The 13,999-nt window shown below is 42.3% G+C and overlaps 1 protein-coding gene across 1 annotated transcript in view; it reads right to left on the bottom strand.

Moving 5' to 3' along the window:
* Nucleotides 1-13,957, bottom strand: part of CNST (consortin, connexin sorting protein) — a 65,058-nt gene extending 51,101 nt beyond the window's left edge. Inside the window, exon 1 of the mRNA XM_037069405.1 lies at nucleotides 13,702-13,957. The gene's annotated coding sequence lies outside the window, so the exon portion shown is untranslated. The remainder of the gene's footprint in view (nucleotides 1-13,701) is intronic.
* Between the last annotated feature and the right edge of the window lie 42 nt (nucleotides 13,958-13,999).

Here is a 13,999-nt window from a genome sequence, read left to right as displayed (position 1 = left end):
GACGGGCGAGGAGTCCAAACCAGCGGTTCTCAGACCCCCTGGTGTGGGGGAGCAACTTTTCTCCTTCCAGTAGGCCGCGAATCTTTTGCTAGAAACAAGGAGAAGACACACAGCTGCTATTTAAAATTTTTGTGTCCAGATAAAATGCACTCTCTGGAAACGTCCCGGAAGTGTGCAAACACTTTCGATGTCTGTCACGATGTCACTGCAGACAGGCAGCAAACAGGCGGATGTCACCGGACCAAAGGGCACAGTCTGAGTGGCACTGGTCTAGGCTGGGGGTGGGACCGAGAGGCTTCTGAGCAAGGGGCCGGGTTATCAGACCCTGTTTGGCAGACGAACCTGGTGGTGATACACACGATGGGACAGAGAGGAGATGAGAGGCAGATGAGGCCCCGACAGAGGATGATGGTGATGGGAATACGAATGTTCAAACGCGGGAGGTAGAACGGACGGATAGTCTGGACTACTGTCTTGATGTGAAAGGTGGGGACAGTAGAGAACCCAGGACACCTCTGGGACTTCGACCCCGCAGTCTCACAGGGAGGACACGGCAGGAGTCTTCACTCCTGCCCGGCCCGTTACCCTCAGACACCGGTCCCTCCTTCCTCCAGTTGTCGGTGGTAGAAGAGACCACCGTGGGAGAAGGTGGATGAAAGGCACACGGCCACAGCAAAGTTGTGCTTAATTTAAGCCTTTTGGTTTTTGTAAAGATTGATATTCTCTGTGTGAAGTCAGTCCATTGGATAATTCTTAGCATATGTATCTGAAAGTTTCATCTCACTAAAAACAAGGAGTACTTCTAAGAATTTCACACTTGACTGATATGTACAAAACAAAGGTTTACAATTATCTTCCAAGTTTCAACCAAAAACACCTCTACAAATTCAGAAGGTATTAAATTGTACTGGATACCATTAAAATGAATGAGAACTAGTAAGTACAAAGGTTTATGATTCCCTTTTAAATTTTAACCAAAAAAAAACCTCTACAAATTCAAAATATGTTAATTATACTGGATACCATTAAAATGATGAGAGACAGCACACACTGAAAAATACTTTTCCTTACGATATGAGCAGGTGTCTCACACATTTCACCTGTCAAACATTTCTTTCTAGCTCAGGAACCGGCTCGGACACGTGGAGGAAAAGAACAAAGCAGCTGCTGTTTAAGGGAATCAACCCAGAGCTGAGGAACGTTCCTTCAAAGTCACAAAGGACAGCTCATCATTGAACAGACTGGAGGCCACATTCGCTAATACCATTTTGTGAAAGCTTGTGCGAATGTAAAGCTGTAAAGTACACTGTCTTCTTGGGACAGCAAGAGAGGAACAGCTCTTAAGACACCGAGGGAGTTGATAAGAGGTGACGTGCTATTTTACGAGGGTTTCCCTTGGAAAGTCCCACAAGGCCGGTCTCCTAGTATCGAACCTTTTTATACAGCCCTGAGCTTAGTAAATCTGTCTTTAGACCCTTTTGTACTCTATGTACTTTTTTTTTTCCTGGATAGGCTTTTTAGCATTTTACAATTCTGCCATTACATAAACATAGTACTGAACATTTGAATAGAAACTACAAAATAGAGAACAGTATTATATCAACATTAAAATTTCCGGACTCTCCTACCTGCACTGTGATGAAGAGAATGTCCTTCTTCTTAGGAAAGTCACCTTCGTATAGGTTTAAAAGTAAAAGATTCATCTGCAGTGACCTCTAAAATGGTTTGGACACAGCCCACGTGCGTGTAATTGTGTAACACACACACAGAAATATTCACACCCAGAGACAGTGGTGGAGCACATGACACAGCAAAGGGATAAACTATAAAAACTCAGTGGATCCATGGGAGGGATATTGGAGAGGTCTTCACACTACTTTTGCAATTTCTCCACAAGCTTGTAGCCAGCTTAAAACATGACCCCCTAAATCTTCGTATTTCTCTAATTTCTTTTTTTTCTGGCCACCTTTAAAAGCGATTCTCTTATTTTTAGAACATTTTCTTTTAGATAAGTTAGTGACAAAGTTTTATTGGTAATCTTCAACATTAAGAATGTATTTTAAAGTCCACCCTGCATCTTTTCCTCCCCCCCCCCCACCCCATGCTGCCTGCTTACAGCCTCGTTCTTTCCTACCTTCACCTCCGTATTCCCGTTCTCTTTCTAAACCTTCTCACCAGTCTCGGGGTCCGTTTTACTATTCATGCTTCTGTTTGGGGGATTTTGCTGACTTGTTATATTTAATCTTCCAAAGACAAAAATACTCTTTGCTTTAGAGTTTCCCCTTTACTTCTGTTTCCTACCAGATAATACTTCACGGGTTTCTGTTAAGTGAATTTTAAACATCAGTCGAAGTCAGGTACCCATTCTTTCCTAAACCCGTTTCCTTAGGTAAAAGGCGGTGAGAAAGAGACTTAAGTTGGGTGGAACAAGCACGCATTAAGCACCGTGGCGTGCCCGGGGCTGCGTTGTGGTAAGGGCTGCAGAGGGAGGAACCCACGTTCTTTTGCTTCAGGCCCTCGGCAAGTGAAATGGGCGCATGAAATGACTTGTGAAAAAGACCACGGCAATAGGTAAGCTGGCACGAGACAGTGTCCGCTAGACAGTTTGTGACCTACGGCGCTTATTTCATTTAAAAAGAAGTCTCTGAAATGTTTTAGTGTAGATTCTGTATTAGCCAGTGCCTTCAACTTCCACGGACTTTTCTCAGGCCAAATAAGAAAGAGCCTTGCAATTTCCTTTCCTCTTTTCCCTCACTTGCCCAAACTCTTCATCACAGAGCTCCAAGTCCACCTTGTGCACGGCCATCAGAGATGGTGCAGGCTCTGCGGCCAGGTGGCCTCCGCCTGGGGCCCCATCTGACAGCTGTTCGGCATCGGATGAGCTGCTTAACCTATCAATCAGTGTCTCATTTTGCTTATCCATTAAATGGTGGTGCTAATAATAACTACCTAATGGGATTGTTGTGAGGATAAAAGAGTTAATGGATGCACGGCACAGAATAAACATTGTACAAATATTTGTTTTTCTCATACTATTTGTATTTCTCATCTCTATTATGGTTGCCCTTAACAACAAACTTAAGCGTTCTATTGAGCCATTCACTGAAACTAGCGATTTCTTGGAATTTTCTTTTCTTTCCTTTCTCTCTCTCTTTTTTTTTATCCTGCTCTATAACATCTGTTTTAAGGTAAGAATGATATCTACCTTCCTTCCCCAATTTTTGGAGTGAATTGATGTTATCAGAAAATGTGCATGTACCACCCAGTGACTTGGCAGATCCCTGTCAGCTTTTATTATTCCCCTTTGCCTTTTCTGTTAAATATTTACTCACTGTGCCCGGGAGGGTCTGTGTGTGCGTTCCACTAGCTCATAAACTCTTCTCCAGGAGGTGACAGATAGGACAGTTACGAAGCACCTTACCTCCTGCCTCTTGTCTTCACTAGAAAATGTGTGATTTCACAGACAGTAAGAGAGACATTTCATTGCTGTAATTCAAGTATAAAGCATGATGGGAACTGCCATCCAGTATCAGCTCTACTCTTAGAAATCTACCAAATGCTTGTTCTCAGGGTTTCCCCCACAAACTTGAACTCTGGAGGAGAGTGTGTTCATTGAACAGACAACCCCCGAGTGACGGGGCAGCTAGTTCTAACCGAGGCGCCAGGAAGAAGCTGCAGGAGCGGCAATGCATGGGAACCAACAGTGCACATTCCACATTCACGGGGACCTGGGTTCCCACACCAGGCTGCTACTTAACTTCCTACATCATCTTAAACAAGTTACTTCTCTCCGCTTCCTCATCAGTAAAGGGGGGGAAAACAGTAGGGTTTAAGAGAAGGAAACAGGATATGTAAAGTGTTAGCACACCTCTCGGCATCCATTAAATGTTCAATAAATACTCTATATCATCAACAGGTATTTTAGGAGAAGAGGCCGGGGTCAGTTAGCCAATGGGCTTGGATTTTAACTGCCACACTGGGACAGAAAACAGGGCCTTGAGACTGAGTCAAGGAATGGGGTGTTGGAACTTAGAGCTCCACACATAATCAGGACCTTTGCAGATCTCTGCTCCCCAAAAAAACAGATTTGAGGGGAGGGGGAATCACCCAGTAGCAAAGGGATAAGAAGTTTTTCTGTCTCTGCCTTGACCTTCTTGAAGAGAGGGGCTTCCCTGCGAATTTGTACCCATGAGTCTATTAACCCTGAGGTTTGGGGGGCCACAGAAATGCTTTCCTCAGCCGAGAATTAATATAAAAACCGGCCCTGGCTTGTANTGCAGATCTCTGCTCCCCAAAAAAACAGATTTGAGGGGAGGGGGAATCGCCTAGTAGCAAAGGGATAAGAAGTTTTTCTGTCTCTGCCTTGACCTTCTTGAAGAGAGGGGCTTCCCTGCGAATTTGTACCCATGAGTCTATTAACCCTGAGGTTTGGGGGGCCACAGAAATGCTTTCCTCAGCCGAGAATTAATATAAAAACCGGCCCTGGCTTGTAACACCACCTGCTCCCCACTCCCCCATTAGTCAGCCTCCTCCTGGCATTACTTTCTCTCCTATCTAGCTCTGAATCTATCGTCTCTAGCTACTTCCTTTGCCCTCTTATACTTCTACTGCGCCCGCCTGTAAAACCACAGAACTGATCAGCCTCACCACTTTCTCTGCTCTTATATATACCCCAACTGCTATCTACTGCTGAAGAAAATCACAACTGTGTGGACTGGTAACTCTATAAAAAGCAGTACCCACCAATCTCAGGGGGACCCCTAGGGCTGGCCAGGCACCCTTCCTCACAGAGCTCCCAGGACCACAGCCTCCGAAGCTACCCTGGCCCTTTATTCCTGGCCCCTAGTCCCTTTCCCATCTCCAGCTCGGCTGCCACACCTGGGCTGCAGGTGAACAGAGGTTATCAGATGTTGGTTGGAAACCAGTCTCCCCCCCTTCTTATCTCAGGAGAAGAATGTCTCTTATCTGCTGTTCAAGGGTAGCCTTCCTGCCTGCACCTACTTTCTCACCCTCCTCCACTTCATCAGGGAGCACGTCTCTGTAATCAACCCACCTACGGACTCTTTCCTCCTGCTGGGTAGGGTGTCCTTACAAAGCACAGGTCTCCTTTGCTACCCCGTGAACGACTCTTTAGTTTTCCAGGAAAAACTCAACCATTAGAATTATCTGCCTATAATATGTACAGAGGGCAAACACATGATTTAAAAAACCACCAACCACCAAAATATCCTATAAGGTATTAAAGAAATATAAAGAGTAATTGCTAAATGGATGAAAAATATAGGGCAAGATATTTAAGAAAGACTTTTTTAAAAGAATCACTATGCCCTTTCATATCAAATAATCTACTAAGTTATCTTTAAGTTAAATCAACTACTAAAATGAAGTTTATATAAAAGAATCTTTACAAAATTATAGCTGCTAATAAGAGTTAGAGATTTATAACTAAATTCATTCTGTGGTTTCTATCTTTTCTTGGGGAAAAGAGAGTTTTTGAAGAACCCGATGAAAGCCTCCTCAGAGAAATACAGATACTACCACTAAGTTATACATGTTATTTTCAGGGGGCTTACAGATCCCTTACAGCTTATTTTTGGACACCCAGTTAAAAAAGTCCGATGATTCCCCCCAAATTATATTTTTATTCTTGCCAAGTATAGTAGCTACTGTTTTCCATTCTTACAATAAAACATCTAAATGTTTATGACATCAATCCTTATCCTGATAGTTGACACAACTGTGACAGATTCTTCTCTCTAGCACACAAAGTCAACAGAAAAACAGGAAGAGAGTTGGGTGTGAAAATAAAGACACCTTTTTTGTACTTAGCCATTCTAGAGATGTATTTTGATGGGGTCTGGGGAAAAGAAAAATATTCCAGGGGGGGCAGTTTAATGCTTGCTTAGCAATTCTAACACAAAGATAAACCTACAGAAGAAGTTATCCTAGAGGATGAGAACTTCTAATGCTCGGAAGACTGCTGGTCGAACACGATTTCCCCACAAAGATATTTTACTTCGGTGGCAGAGATTCCCTAAGAAAACCCCCATGAGAAGAGGAGACCCTATCACATACAGTCTAGTGCAGACCAGTATCCATGCATCCAAAGTTTTCCTGAACTCAGAGTTCCTTCCTGGCAAACCCATCCGGCCTCCTGAGTACGACGAGAGAGACTGAACAGATTCTGACTCCTACATTAAAGTTTTGTTCCGCCTTCATTATGCAAAAAACAGCAATTCCGGAAGAACCGTGTTTTCCTCAAGTTACAATTTATTCGCCTTTTTCCCCTCTTCAGAGCATTATTACTTTTGTAATAGAAAAGGAAGGAGAGGAAAGAGGGAAGGCATAGGATTTGTACTACCACACTTTCTTCAAATTTATAATAAACCGGGCCCTGGCTGGTGTAGCTCAGTGGATTGAGCACAGGCCTGCGAACCACACGATCGCAGTTCGATTCCCAGTCAGGGCACATGCCTGGGTTGCAGGCTGGTTCCCTGCAGGCCAACTCCCAGCAGGGGACGCAGGAAAGGCAACCATACATTGATGTTTCTCTCCCTCTCTCCTTCCTCTCTAAAGATAAATAAATAAAATTTTATTAAAAAAAAAATTTATAATAAACCATGTCCTGTTCTGACTTTTTAGCTTTCCCTGGATGATGGAAGAAGAAAAAAGAAAAAAGAGGTTAGGAGAATGCAGAATAAGCTATAGGGTATTCTGGACATCCCTTCACATAACGTGAGGAGCTAAAGCAAATGAAAACTGCAGCAAAGACGGTACGAAATACATGGTTTTATGCAAACTATGACACAAGTCCATGGAAGCTTCAGTTAATTGGGCTGGCCAAAAAGTTTGTTAATTGTTTTCCATAAAATAAAAGACACACGTTTTTCATTTGCACCAATAATTTTATTGATTTGGATATTGTGAGTATATCACCCACATAGTATAACATTGATTATTCTAAAAAAATGTCTTGATTTGATCACTAAGAACTTCAACTGGTCTACCCAACCCATGGAGCATCGTGCAGCCAGAAACTTTCAGCATGAAAGTTCACAAACCACTTTTTTTTAAACATTTTTTTAAAGATTTTATTTATTTACTTATATTTAGAGGGGAAGGAGAGAGGGAGAGAAACATCAATGTATGGTTGCCTTTTGTGCGTCCCCTGCTGGGAGTTGGCCTTCAAGGAACCAGCCCGCAACCCAGGCATGTGCCCTGACTGGGAATCGGACCGCGATCCTCTGGTTCACAGGCCCGTGCTCAATCCACTGAGCTACACCAGCCAGGGCCACAAACCACTTTTGACATGTTCAATCAGTCACAGCACCTTCTCTATACACTGCGCAAATCTTTTTACTTTTAGTTTTTTGCATTTCAGCTGCGTTTCTACCTTTCTTGAAATTAAATAAAGCATAATATGCCACACGTGTTGTATATTTTCTTCCATTTTCAATTATTAAAATGGCTATGCAAAATTTCACCAATTTTGATATGTTTTAAAAAAATGCACGAAGATACGACAGCTGTCACAACACAATCGAACAAAACCGTTTTGAATGAAGTTAAAGACAACTAAGCGCTACTAGAGACATCTTACAGAAAAAAAAGTAATGTAGTTTTTGGCCGACCCAATATAAGACTAATATTCTCACAATACTTGTTTGCTCAGCCTAATTCAGTGTTCCTGGAGCAGAACTTCATCTGTTTTTCGCACACACAGGTATATCTTTGAGGCTTTCAGGGAAGGCAGGCCATTTACACAAGGTCATGTCCCTGCCGGGTTGACTAGGGAATCCCTAGGTTTCCCAGATAAACAACTGAGAAAGGACAAAAAGCCTGTAGGCATCGAAATCCACACATTTAAAATCACCCAAGAGGCCAGCTGATAGAATAAAAAATACCCCCTGAATGAAATACTTAAAAAAAATTTAAAAAAAAGTTTAGGTGAATTTGAGATAGATGTTTCTCTGGCTGGTGGCAATATGAGGTTTGGTGGATATAGGCAGGACGTAGAAGATCAATTTTAAAACTAAAGTTCAAGTGTAAGACTTCCAAGACAAACCATCTTTTCTTAGTTACAAAACATTCACGATAGGATTAAGATAGGGAAGTCACATAACACTGCTTCTAATTTGGGCTGTTTACAGTAGCTACCCAAGGCTAGCGATGGAGCTCTAACTGGCGTGGCAAAAATCTCCACAACCAAATTGTAAAAACTGTTGGAGCAAAAGGAACCTAGTGATTATTTGTAAGTTGTTGAAGAAAATAAAGCCCGATGACTGAATTTGGATTAAGAAATCACAAATGCGTATACATAAAGTCTTTTCCAGGAAACTAAATTTCATAATTTTCTAATTAGCATAGTTTCTACAAATTTCATTCCTCTTTTTATCCAAGCTGACCTTGAGGGAAGAAGTTACGTTGTTTACTTGGTGTGGATCCTTGTAAGACCTGATTGAAATGAAAAGTTTTCATTTTCCACAAATGAAAAAAAAATCAAAGGTAATCTTTGGCGCTTCATAACGTAACCCTAACTCAGCTAGGCTTCAGTAAATGAAATACATTTTCACAAATATAAGTGGTATCCTCAGAAATACGCAGGAATAGCATTCTTTACCTTACAATAAAGCCCACGTATTTTTAAATAAATTATTTTAAAATCTACCATATAAACATTATTTTAAACCGTTTTTACCTTCACTCTCCAATTATAAAACCACAGCCACCTAATTCACTGGGTCTGCAAAAGGTCACTCACGTAGAAAAAAAAGCATTTATTTAATCTGGTATTACTTTTCCAGGAAAAACAGACTAAGTATTCTCACAAAAGAATTTAATACATATGACCATTACAAAATACTGTCCATTCCTAAAATCTCCTAGGTACAGTTAATTAAAATGTCACATGCCCAAATGTCCACAAAGGTGACTAAATTTGTCACTTACTGCTTCGGAACGCTTTCTGAAAGGGAAGTTAAAAGAGAAAAATGGTGATTTGTCAGTATTTTCATAGACACACACACAGTTTCCCTTCTATGTGGCTAATGATGATGAAAAACAGGAAGTCCTGAGGGATGGCAGGGAGGGCCGGTTCAGTGGCAACAAATTTCCACCTCCAAATATGTTACGGAGCAGAATGTCAAAACGGTGATGAAACAGTGTAAGACATCTCAGGTTATTTTAACCATCAGAATTCTTAAAGGATGCTTCTTCTTCAGACGTGATTTTTATCATTCATGGAGGTATAATTGACTAATGATGTTTTTCTTTAAAGAATATTATATATGAATTATTTCCAATGCATGAAACACAAAAGTATTCCCCTGTTAAAGGAAACAGAATTTCCCTCAAGAAAATGATTCCTAAATTTAAAAAAGCCGGTTTTCATGTGAATCCTAAGGGCTCCAAACTGAATTGCGTGCTCCATAACAGTATGAAGACAGGCATATTGAGTGCTTAACCTCTTAACAAAAATATTACCCTTGTAGAGGCCAATGAAATCATATTGGAACTTTTTTTAAAATTGAAAATTGGCCCTGGCTGGTGTGGTGGAGTGGACTGAATGTCGGCCTGTGAGCCAAAGGGTCCTGGGTTCGATTCCCACTCAAGGCACATACATGCCTAGGTTGCAGGCCAGGTCCCCAGTAGGAGGAGCATGAGAGGCAACCGCACATTGATGTTTCTCTCCCGTCTTTCTCTACTCTCTAAAAATAAATAAATAGAATCTTTAAAAAAGTGGAAAACTGCTAGACTATCAATTATTATTCCTCAAATAACTAAAAAATGGCTAAGACTAACTTATAGAAACAAAAGTTTATTCTCTTTCTTATCCAACTAAAATGCTGTCAACAGAGAGCCATTTAAATACAAATGAAGGCCCTGGCTGGTGTAGCTCAGTGGATTGAGCGCGGGCCTGTGAACCGCACAATCTCGGTTCGATTCCCAGTCAGGGCACGTGCCTGGGTTGCAGAACAGTTCCCAGCAGGGGCCAGTTCCCAGCAGGGGATGCATGAGAAGCAACCATACATTGATGTTTCTCTTCCTCTCTCCTTCCCTTCCCCTCTAAAGATAAATAAATAAATATTTTTAAAAAATACAAATGAAAACACTGTATGAGCCAACAGAACATGCACATCTCTCCTGTGGAAGGAGCAACATTCAGTGACTGCCCACCTTCCCAATTCTGTCCGTGACCTTCAACACCACACACCACCGGCACTGCTCCAGGCCTGTGACTAGATTTTACAGAGGAAGTCTGTTTACTGAGGTAGTTTAAGATGTCTTTGTACCACAAAGGTTGGGGAGGGGGAAAGTTTTTTCTATTACATTACACTGAATGCTAATTAGGCCTTCACATGAAATTTGACATTACATACAGATGTAAAATAGTGCAGCTAAAGTAATAGTTAGGAAAGTTTATTAGAGTACAGAGGTCAAAATGTGAACCATGATGGGTCCCTACGGTTCCCCACTGAGGTCGATCGGGGGCAGGGTTACCTTCCAACAGGGGTACCCTTCAAGTTCTAACAGCTCTGAAAAGCAGAGGTTTCCATGCAAATCACCACCTCTGGTGCAAAAGCAACTGAGAGCACCCATCTTGCCAATATGTCAGTAGCTTTCTATAAAAACAGCCGTATTTCCTTTTAAATTTCCCTTAAACCACCCCACACACGTAACTCTTTCACTACCACTCATACACACAGTTTTACAGCCCAAAGCTAGATCCTCTCCTTTTTAAAATTTTGCTCAGGAGTTTATCTTTTCTTTGATAAGGCACACCATAATGTACAGAAGCGCATTTACAAAACTCTCAGCCATACCTGAACTTGACTCAGAAAAGTTAGCAACAGCAGGTACTCCACCTGTTTACCATAAAGTTCAAACTTTCTGTAGGTCCTTAGCTTCTGCTTACTAGTGATGGACACAGCAGCCAAAGGCCTCGACACATTGTTGACACACACATGCAAATGAATGTAACAATGACACCTCAGGAAATGACTGAACCCGCTGTCATCTTATGACCCTCACCCGACAGGCGCTGGACACCTGTTTACCTCCCTTCGTTAACAGAGTCGACACCAAGAGGAAGAGACTTCCTGGAACCTTCTTCCTGCACAGACATTTTCAGATTGAATACGGCAGCCCTTTAGGAAAAGCGTTTTTAAATTTATGCTATAGAATGTACCTGACTCTCAGGTCAAGGCATCCAAAGAATCACACAGTGATCCTAGAGCAAGGTGCTGTCCAATGGGGTCCTAGCCATCGGTGACATGCAGCCATTTGAAATGTGGCCAGTCTGATTTCAGATACATTGTAAGTTAAAACGCACAGCAGATTTCACAGAGTTAGTATGAAAGAATGTGAAATTATAGCATTATTAACTTTTCAAATGGACTACACATTCCAATGATATAGAGATCTAAATCAAATATATTAGTAAACATTAATTCCACTCCTTTTTTTTTTCTGTTCATGAGGTTAGAAAACTTTAAATTGCTTGTGTGGCTTTCTATCATGACAGCGAACAACCAGTATCATTGAGCATTTCCCAGTTATATACAAATGTCATTTAAGAGTCAGAGGAGAAAGCAGTATTCCCCCTTCTCTACCAATTATGTTGAGATAGTAATAAAAATAACTCAAGAAAGCCCTGGCTGGTGTAGCTCAGTGGATTGAGCCCGGGCCTGCGAATCACACGATCGCGGTTCGATTCCCAGTCAGGGTACATGCCTGGGTTGCAGGCTAGTTCCCAGCAGGGGACACATGAGAGGCAACCATACATTGATATTTCTCTCCTTCTCTTCACCTCTAAAGATAAATAATCTTTAAAAAAAAAACCTCAAGAAGAGTGTAAAAATAGTCAGCAGGATCACTTAGCTGACACCATCTGAAAGAAAGATCACCCCCCAAAAGCAAAAATAGCACAGGATGTAAAAAACCACACCTCTTAAGAAAGCTACGATGTTAATACACAAACCAAGTTCTTTTAATAGAGTAGGTCTAAAAGCTGACTGTAAGGTTCATCTTTAAAGACATTTTTTTTCCATTTCCAGGACCCGAGGCCATAGAAACAAAAGGCTTAAGGTTCTCTATTATTACAACACCTTCAGTCACAAACAAGTTATTAGCACCGTAAACACGGAAATCATGATCATAACCTAATTCTCGTCTCCAAAGCCAGAAGAAAATAACGACATCAGTTCCTCTAGGGCCGAGTAGGCTACCTTTGGTCCATAAATATTATGAAATAAAAAAGCATTATTTTAAGCTTTCTGCAGTGGCAGTATTGTAGCCAGTGAGGTTCATACAAGTCATGATTACTGTTAAAAGAAGAAAAAAAAACCATATTTTACATAAGTATTTTCTGAAGTGAGAAATTCAAGAATACGGCTCTATGAGTGAATCAGATCTTCCTCTACTAGAAGACATCATTCTGCTTTGATTTAAAAATATTTAGGTCTCCAGGGCTCTGGGGGCTGGGAGATGTGTTTCTGAATCTGTGAAATATCTCTTAAGGGGAGAGAGAAGACAGTTCGGAAAAGGATGGTATTCAGGTATTCAGAGGATGCCAAAGTTACTACTAGAAAACTGTCAGTGGGGATACCATCCATAAAAAAAATTAAGGAAATTAAGATCAATGCGACCCCAGGGCTTCCACAACAGTCGGTTAGATACTTTCTGTGGTGTCCTAACAAATTTATAGTCCAAAAAAGGCCACAGTTGACTGTCAATTATTTATCCATTTGGTATTTATCAGCTGAGTATAATATTGAAGCTTCTATTTGATAGATGATGCATTCCTTAAATACCTTTTCCTTGTGTATTTAAATGCCAAGCTTAATTAGACTCCCAATACAGTAAGCAGAAAGGATTGCACATATTTCAAAATAGGGAGTAGCTTGGCTGCATTTCCTTCCTTGGTGGGAAGGGTAATGGGTAAAGTTCTAAGTATAATCCTTAAACACTGAAATCACTTGCAAAGAACTGAGTCCTCTAACATTACCCAGTGGGTAAAAAAGACTGCCAAATTTTCCATTAGAGCATCCTATTTTTAGTGTTTGGAACTGGTCTTTTAAATTGCATTCCACAGTACGATATGTTTGACTAAGTTTACCCGGGGAACAAAATAAGCATCCTAAGGTCATAATCTTTTTAAGCTTAGAAAGCAATTTTAAGCTTTTAAATAGCATGTTTTTCCAATCTTAACTTTAAATCTTTTCAACACGCAAATTAAAAATTAAGGAAATATTGACCCAGAGGGGGGAAGGGAGGGAAGACACCAGGTGGTTCTTGACAACCAGAGAGCTGCTGGGAGGAGAACAGGTAAGCAGGAAACCAAAAACCAGGGTGGGGAGCCAGCCGGGCTGTGGGCAGCAGGATGGAAGGAATAGAGGCACGGGGCGGGAGGGGGGGGTAGCTGCAGGCTCCTGGGGGAGTCTGGGGAGGAACGACTTCTGGCGCTCGTCCCCTAGGGAGGCAGAAATTGGCGCGATGCGCAGGAACAGACCACACAGGCGAGAGAAGAAAACAAGGGAGCGGAGAGGGGGCGGAGGTGGGGAAACGGGGCTACACCTCACCCAGAGGGCAGAGGAGGCGCAGCTGGAGGAAGGCGCAAGGAAAGGAGCAAGGGACTCCAAAAGGCTTTGCACCCAGCCTTTAGCCGGTCGGTTCTCTGCATCCCGCTCTCCCTCTCCTCACCTGGGAACTGCAGGCGAAAGGAGGGCTACCGCTGGGCTCCGGGGCTGTCTGCAGCCCTACTCTCTGACATGGCGGCCGACAAGCTGTCACAGATCTTGCTCAGGTCTCCCGCCGCTCGGGTAGAGGAGACACCTCTGCCTTCTCGCCCCGCCTCCCTCTGCGCACCCCTCCCGGCTGGGCTGCCGGCGACCGCGGAGCATAGAGCGCGAGCGGCTAGAGAGGACGCGCAGAGGGCGGACAACCATAGAGTACACAGCCTGGATGGTCCGTCTCCCCCTCGGCCCACTCACAGTCTTCT

The sequence above is a fragment of the Sturnira hondurensis genome, unplaced genomic scaffold, assembly GCF_014824575.4.
Source record: "Sturnira hondurensis isolate 20B ecotype Veracruz unplaced genomic scaffold, ASM1482457v3 Scaffold0018525, whole genome shotgun sequence".
In the NCBI taxonomy this organism is placed as follows: Eukaryota; Metazoa; Chordata; class Mammalia; order Chiroptera; family Phyllostomidae; genus Sturnira; species Sturnira hondurensis.
This window is presented reverse-complemented; position numbering and strand designations above follow the sequence as displayed.